This window comes from Megalopta genalis, chromosome 4 (genome assembly GCF_051020955.1).
Source record: "Megalopta genalis isolate 19385.01 chromosome 4, iyMegGena1_principal, whole genome shotgun sequence".
Classification (NCBI taxonomy): domain Eukaryota; kingdom Metazoa; phylum Arthropoda; class Insecta; order Hymenoptera; family Halictidae; genus Megalopta; species Megalopta genalis.
Window position 1 is genome coordinate 32,548,985 of NC_135016.1, and position 7,886 is coordinate 32,556,870.

A 7,886-nucleotide genomic window follows, 5' to 3' on the forward strand; every position below is an offset into this window, starting at 1 on the left:
GCCGGAGACACGGTTAGACAACCCGGGCGTAGTAGGTTCGACAGAGTCATTTTAACGGCGAGAGAGCGTTCGGGAAAACAGAATGGTTATTTCAGCCTCTCGCAACCTATACTGACGCTGCAAATCTGGCCATACAATAATTTGAATCATTTTCGACGACACGACGCCATAAATACCGAAAACGTGCAGACGATTTTTAATTAACGCACACAGTGGTATGGAAATTCGCTTCCTGTCGCTTCATTTATTTTAGCGTTGTTTCAAAGGTTTAAGATTATAGTATAGCTAGAATATTATCGAGTCAAAAATATTTACTAGCAACTAATATATAATATTATATATATACTCGAAAATGCTGATCGTCGCGATTTTTTAATGCGAGTAAATATTATATATATTTTCGATGCAAAAGAACTTTTTCTGGAAATTCTTATATTCTAATATGTAGAAAAGTGAATATTGACTAACTTTTTGTTGATAACAACATTCGCTTACCAGATAATCGGAAGGATATGAACAAAAGTACCCGTGTACATCACAAAACCGAATAACAAAATAATTATTCGATCTTCGATTAAGTTCAGCGATAACTGACAGCAACAAGAACTTCAATTTATGCAAGTCAATTTCAGGATCCGACTAGAAATATGCATAAATGTTAATTCGCTTCATTGGGATGCGCACTGTAGGATAATTCATGGTAAATCTTATTAGATCCAGGATCCATGTGTTACCATATGATGGCCCATATGGTGATAATTAAACCGTCGTTCACAGTATACGCAATTAATTTTTTTCATTTCTGCGTACATCAGACAGTAAACTGTTAAAGTCTTTTATGCTACGAGTTATATACACATTTTTATTCAGTCTCTGAATCATTGTTACCCGCCGTTCCCTCGTGGCCGACAACACTACAACCGAAACACTCAGTCGAATCGCCATGATTTTTCAATTTCTTATCTACTTACCTAATGGTTATCGCCATTGACCGAGTATGTCTGCAGCACTAATACGTGAACTATATTCCACTCGAATTTCTTGCGAGCGCAATATTCGACAGACTCGACCCATTCGATTTTCATTACATCTATGAGGTAATTACCGGCGGAAGTCCGGGTAAATTTACATTTAGATATTAAATCAAGTCTATTTCCCTCGTATTTGGCTCCGGTCAATAGAAAATGAATCAAGATGCGTTAAACGCAAAATTTAACATTACTATGCTGTGTTTTAAAAAATTTGTAATTACGATAGAACATTATTATTCATATAATGCTCAAAACGCCAAAGGTATGTTTATTGAATTATAACGTAATAAATATTCACTACAAATAAATTTTTACAAGAATATAAAATTAATTTCATCCTCCTATTCAAAATTAATTTAAATCTATTAAAAATATTAAAATTAAAAATTTGTATTCTAAGTTTAATCAAAAAGTGTACATTTAAATATTACTATATATTATTCGTATACTAATATTATACGTATTGTTATCCATAAGGAAACCAATAAAGCTGTTATCATAGTGCTTACAACTTCATTTACCGACAGCTTCCTAATGGTTGCTTTAGAGTCAAAAGGCAACAATTGAATATTTTTTAAAAACTTTATCAAAAGTGACAACAACATCATACACTATTCAACAAATTATTTAGGATAATATAATGTAACAACTTCTACTGGAATTATTTGAATGAAAATCAGCGAGTTTCTTTTACGTACAGATCAGTTGCTAAAGAGCCTAATAATAGATTTCTATGTTAAAATTAAGCAAAAGGGGTGAAATTTGAGGGAAAAAATTTAGGAGGCAGCCCCCGTCTTCTTAATTACCCCTTCAGATTCGAGATCACTTCCGTTTACCCTAAATAACCGATTCGGGCAGCTTAATCGCTGGTCTTATAAATAAATCATTTATCAAGTAGGTCTTCGTATGGGGGAGGGAGCAAAGAAAAGGCGGAAACAGCAGTCGAAAGTTACTACATATAGTGTACCATTATATCATCCCCTTATCGTCTCACGCAGAAGATAAACGGCACAAGAGAGAGAGAGAGAGAGAGAGAGAGAGAGAGAGAGAGAGAGAGAGAGAGAGAGAGACGGACGAGATAAGAAGCCCCGGCCAAGAGAAAGGAATAATTTTTTATCTAATACGGCCACAGTATTATCGCGTGTACACGAGAGAGGAAAAATGAGGCGTGAGAGAGGTCTCATAACGTTTAGGGCACCGAAGGCAAATGCAAGTTTCTGCCGCGTCGAATGCACTCCTGCGGTCCTGTCGTTTTCCACCACGCACGATAAGGGAAAGAAAATTCTGCACGCGACCACGCGACAGTATTGATTAAAACGAAACTTGCGGTTTGCACGGTGTTGTTTGCACCGCTTCTGTGACTCGGGGGAAAAAAGCCATGTTACGTCCACGACGTCGTTAACTTTCTTTCTAGGCAATCATATCTAGGAGAGTTGCAGTTGGATCGTTTGTCGCTGCAAACGACACAGCAGAATACGCGAAGAGTTGTCGGAAATAATAAATCAATGTGATCCCCTTTTGAAAATTGCAAAAAATTACCGGTCCAATGATTGTAAAAATATTTATGAATCTGACCGCAGAAATTATTTAAATCTTCTGTAATCATAATTAGACATTAACAAAAGTAAAGCAGTAAAATTTAAAACAGTGAAAATATATTGAAGGAAATTTTTATTTTGTAAAAATGTATAATTCTTGAAATTTTTATGATGGAAACTAATGTTCTAAGAATGTAAAAGTAAGAAGGAAACATAATTCAAAAGTTTTCCCAGGTTTCTTTTTATAGAAAAGAGCAACAACTTTTCTAAGTAGTTAATACAATTTACAGAAAATCCAAATGTTAGTACGTACAATAAAAGAAATGGAATTACAAGGACTGTAATATGCCATTTCCTTCCTCAAAGAACGGGGGAGAAACACTGTCCGGTTAGCAGATGTCCCAGAAAAATTTGTTGCACATCAAACGGTCAGCCCCTTGTCCCATTTAGTGTAAAAAAAGAACGGAGTCAATATCTGCTGTAGTTCCGGAGGGAACAGCTTGTAATACTATACGTATCTATAGCTCGCCCAGTTTAATGCTAGACTATCATTCCGTACGATACACACAATGGCTTCAATAATTAGGAAACGCTCGTAGAAGAGACTGCTCGTATTCGCTTCACATATTCTTTACGTCGGTAAAAGTGTAACAGTTCGCTTGAATAATAGCATAATCTTGATACGAACAATGAAACAAGTAGGGAAAACTCTATGTCGATAATTAAATTGTTCCACGATAATGTAACAATTCATAATAGTCTAATTTTATATCACAGATACAAAACTTGTCTAAAAAGTGGAAATTATTATTCCCACTCGCATTAGGCAATTTAACTCACTGACAACACTAAAAGTGTTTAACACATGTTGTCTCATCAAAATAACCAGATTAAGACGATTCGATTGTAATCAGATTTAAAATCTGATTATTATATAATTTGATGAGTAAAGATTTAAAAGTTCCAGAGCTTTCCAGGTCCGCAGGTGTCAATATCCGCCATAAAATTCTCGTTACAGAGACATCGGAAGTTCGAAGGGAGCGGAGAGAACACCTACGGCGATTACGCTCGTGTATCGGCGTATCTGGTATACAGAGCAGAACAGGAGGCCGTTCGCAGGCGGAGGCGGGATTCTGGGCCGAAGGCTCGCGCGAATCGTTTTTAGCCGGTAGCAAAAACCGGGGCCGTTTCTTCTTAGACTGGCCTTGTGTCATCTGTTGAACAAGTGACACGACTGTGGCCTGGCCCCGGTGCCGGTCGAGAGTGATCGATCTCACGTGGACGCACAGGCTGCTGCCATGTCGGCGGCATCGTCGGGTAGCTGAGCGTCGCGTCGCCAACGAGGACTAAAACATCCCGGCCGATCAATTAACCCGAGAGCCCGGCGAAGAGCAGCCATGGATATTCAAACGACGTCACTGAGAAAGAGAGGAGAGAAAGGAGGGGAGGGAGGGAGGGAGAGGGAGAGGGAGAGGGAGAGGGAGAGAGAGAGAGAGAGATGTGCCATTGTGTAGCCTCGACGCGGGTCACCTCGCCCGCCAAGCGGTACGTTTCAATGCACGAAACGCCTGTGTTTCTCTCCTCTCATCTCTTTTGCTTCTCCCATTTTTTTCTCGGCCGCTCCATGAACTTGGGAATCGAACGGTTTCACTTTGGCCGGCTTTTTTGCCCGTCCTCGTGTTTTTGAAGCGGTCGAATACGAAGAGACTGTAAGTGCCATTTTTACAAAAGATTTTTCTTGGCTATGCAAGGGCCGATATTGGTAATATGTATATGTATAGAAGGGGTGTTGTCACCGTAATTCTGTCAGTTTTCCGTATATTCAGCCAAGTGTCTAAATTAAATTGTATCATTTTCTAACAAGTCCCTACCATCATTCTCTAACATGTCTGTCTTCTTTCCACGTATTTGTCACGGTGTAAAGGGTTACAGATAATGATTATACGTGTGATTTCTGTCGATAATCGAATATCAGGAGTATTTAATCATTTAGCTGTTGCAGTCTCTTTGAAAAGTGTGTGAATTACTGTAATCGTACTATATTTAATTTTCTTCATATTTTGTTTAGATACTACACTTTTATAATATATATAATTTAATCAAGAATATCGAAGTATACGCAGTATATAAAATTGCTAAATACAAAAGTTGTCAAGTTTTAAGGGGGGAGAGGAGAGTGATGTATTCACTTTTTTTTGTACATAGTGTAATTTCTAAAATTTTAAGATCAACTTCTTCTTTTTAAATGGGAAGGTATATTTTTCTCATCGTATATCTTCCCATTTAAAAAAAAAAGAGAATTAACTTCGAAATTTCAAAAAGTACACTGTGTACAGAAAAAGTGAATACATCGCCTCGTCTCTCCCCTAAAACTCTACGTCTTTTGTGTTTAAACCGTTTTAATTAGATGCATAATTTAAAAGTTATTTGGGATGTGCAAGTTATTTGACTCACCCTGTATGTATATCCTTCTTAACCAGTTAACTGTTTTCGTCGAGTGTGCTCGTCATGAAGAAATGGCAACTTTTTGAGGTACGATGAGTATACTCGTCAAAAACAGCTAACTGGTTAAATATTATGCATGCTATTAACGCATCAGGATGTGAAGGATATTGACGAGTAACAGGTTTCGTACTATTCTTCTATTCATTGGAAGTTTGTGTCACGTTGAAGCATTTGCGATCCTGACCAGAGCGACAGATGTATGAAATGTGTGGTCGATGGGACACCGTAGTTTCTGGGAAAACGTAAGACGAGGTCTGCGAAGGAAGTTTTGAGAAGAGCGTGTTAAAAGTTTCGCGAAAGTACACGTCGTCAACGATGTCGAGACCCTCGGAACTCTATTTGATATCAATACCCTCCGTTTTACAATTTGGCGAATTTCATAAAAGCGATTTGAGGACACGTACTCGAGTAGATCGAAATTGGGAAAATGTAAAAGAGATCGATTTCCCGATCCTCTAGATTCTAGACCAAAAGACCTCCTTAAACGGGGGAGCACTTCGACAAGCGCGTTAACTGCCTCATCAATCACATATAGATGACACGATTCTTTATCCAGGCTTAAGAAATTAATTTATATAGTATAACATCGAGTGGAACAAAGATCGTTGAGATCAATGAAGTGCTAGTTCAATTAAATGTATATGAAAGACGGTAAATTGTAGATCGTATTCGTTAAATTTTTCAATCGTGTTTTGTTTAAAAAAATTCATTACTATTTACGAAATTTTTGTAGGTACTGATTTGGTAATCTGAAACGGTTTTAGATCAATCTACGATAAATTTTAAACGCGACAGTGAACTCGTTAATATTGTATAATTTAATTGATCAAGTAGAATTCGTAAAATTGTTAAATTGTTAATGACTAAGTCTAATAAAAAGAATAAAAATGGTTAAATTAAAAGGAGGTGATTGCGAACCCAAATGTATTCTAATTTTTTCAAAGAAGCGCCGTAAACTATAATCTGTTTGATTGGATCTTCGGCAAATCGCTTCTATGGAATGTATATGTATATATACATATGTTTGCATAAACATGCAACGATTTGAGTTTCATGATAAATCTGCAGTCTCTCTAACGAACATAACGCTAACGATGATTGAATAAGTTAGGAATCTCAATGAAACCAAGCTGAACGTTTATTTTCATGTTGATAATAGAGAGAATCTATCAATTTTATCCGAACTTCTATGTTCTTGCTAAATTAATTTTCATATTACATAAATTTTGTATTTCATTTCTTATTCAATTTATCGCATAATATTGATTCTCAAAATTGTTTAAGTAACTCCGTAAAAATAACATCGATCTTGAAATGAAACGGGCCGGAAGAACTTATCCGTGTTCGTAGTCTTTTTATGTTGCAAATAGTTTTCGGTTCAAAGGTTTCATAACCTTACTTCAACCGTTACATCCGAACGAATTAGGGACATCAATTGTTCTTAAACGAAATTACACGTAACGTAGAGAAATATACTGTTGCAGTGCCAAATTATTTTTGTATGAAACTAAATTAAACAGAAGTTACTGTGTACAAACATTGTAAACCTCATACAGCGTGCGAATAATCAAACTTTACTTATATTATTGTTATGACTATTACTTGTTTCTATCCTTTGTGAGATTTCTTAAATATGAAACTATATCAACTAATGTTCTATAAATCGTCCCGTGAATATGACTTTTCTTGTAACAAAATATTTACAACACCAATTTTTTCTTTTCTTAACATATAATTTACTAGTCGCTTATTTTTAACATTTCAAGATGAGATAGATAAACAAAAACCACTATTACTTAAATTCCGGAAAAATGATTAGGATAACTGATATACAGTTACAAAAGAATATTTCTTTAATGACAAGAAAGGATAATATAAGTTTAATAATTGATTTCGATTTGATGTTAAACTTTCTCGAATTCTAATGTTTCAATCAAATGGAAATAATTTCGCGGAGCACGTTTTTTAACTTAAAAAAAACAAACCGTATCACATAACTCAACTACTTCAGATAATTTCCATTCAAGATAAATGTCATGGCATAATTGGCGATTACATGAATGATCCATCGATAATCGTACTAAACTTCAATTATAATACAATGCAACAATACAAATAAACAAATAAGGTAATCGTAAAAATCTTGTAATTTGAGAAATCTTGAATTACGATGTATGTAATTAGAAGGTTACTATTGCCAAAGCGGCAAAACTATCCGATCACATTACCGCCGAAATCAAAATACAAGCACGTTTGTAAATCATATTTTCAAATTTATGTTGCATTTTCTGTGAGTCCGAGCACGTCGAACGCGTGTATCTTTGCTTCGTGCAAAAAGTGCGAAAAGAAAAAAGAGACACGCGTACCTAAGATTTAATGACAGTAAACTAGTAGTGAACGTTGAAATTCACAAGTGTCAATCAAAGAAATAGTGAAACAATGTGACAAATGGTAATACTCACAGTTGGTGGTGCAGGGTCAGCATGATTTTTTAAATGAAATCAATATAGATATATTCATTTGTGTGAAGACGATACCGAAGCACAGATTCTTGTACGATCATTTAAAGGTAGCACTCATTTAACGAAAGTCTAAAAAACGGCGGCCAGTTTGTAAATCGCATCGGAATCACACTAGGACCATACGAACGCGCACTTTGCGATACTTTTCCTGTGCAGGTACAGCGAAACCCGAAGTCGCTCACGTTCGTAACACTACTCCGTTTGACATAATTTATCTGGTGACCCCACGGCTGGTTACCCGTCGGCCGACGCAAAGCAACGCAGGGAGCTGCTGACAAAGTGGTAGGGAT

General features: G+C 36.3%; 1 protein-coding gene across 2 annotated transcripts in view; it reads right to left on the reverse strand.

The window, feature by feature from the left end:
- The window catches only part of LOC117227943 (uncharacterized), a 64,245-nt gene extending 56,359 nt beyond the window's left edge, over window positions 1–7,886 (reverse strand). The window contains exon 1 of one of the 2 annotated variants that reach the window (XM_076520994.1): window positions 7,537–7,886. The gene's annotated coding sequence lies outside the window, so the exon portion shown is untranslated. The remainder of the gene's footprint in view (window positions 1–7,536) is intronic. The other variant, XM_033483498.2, reaches the window with a different exon arrangement.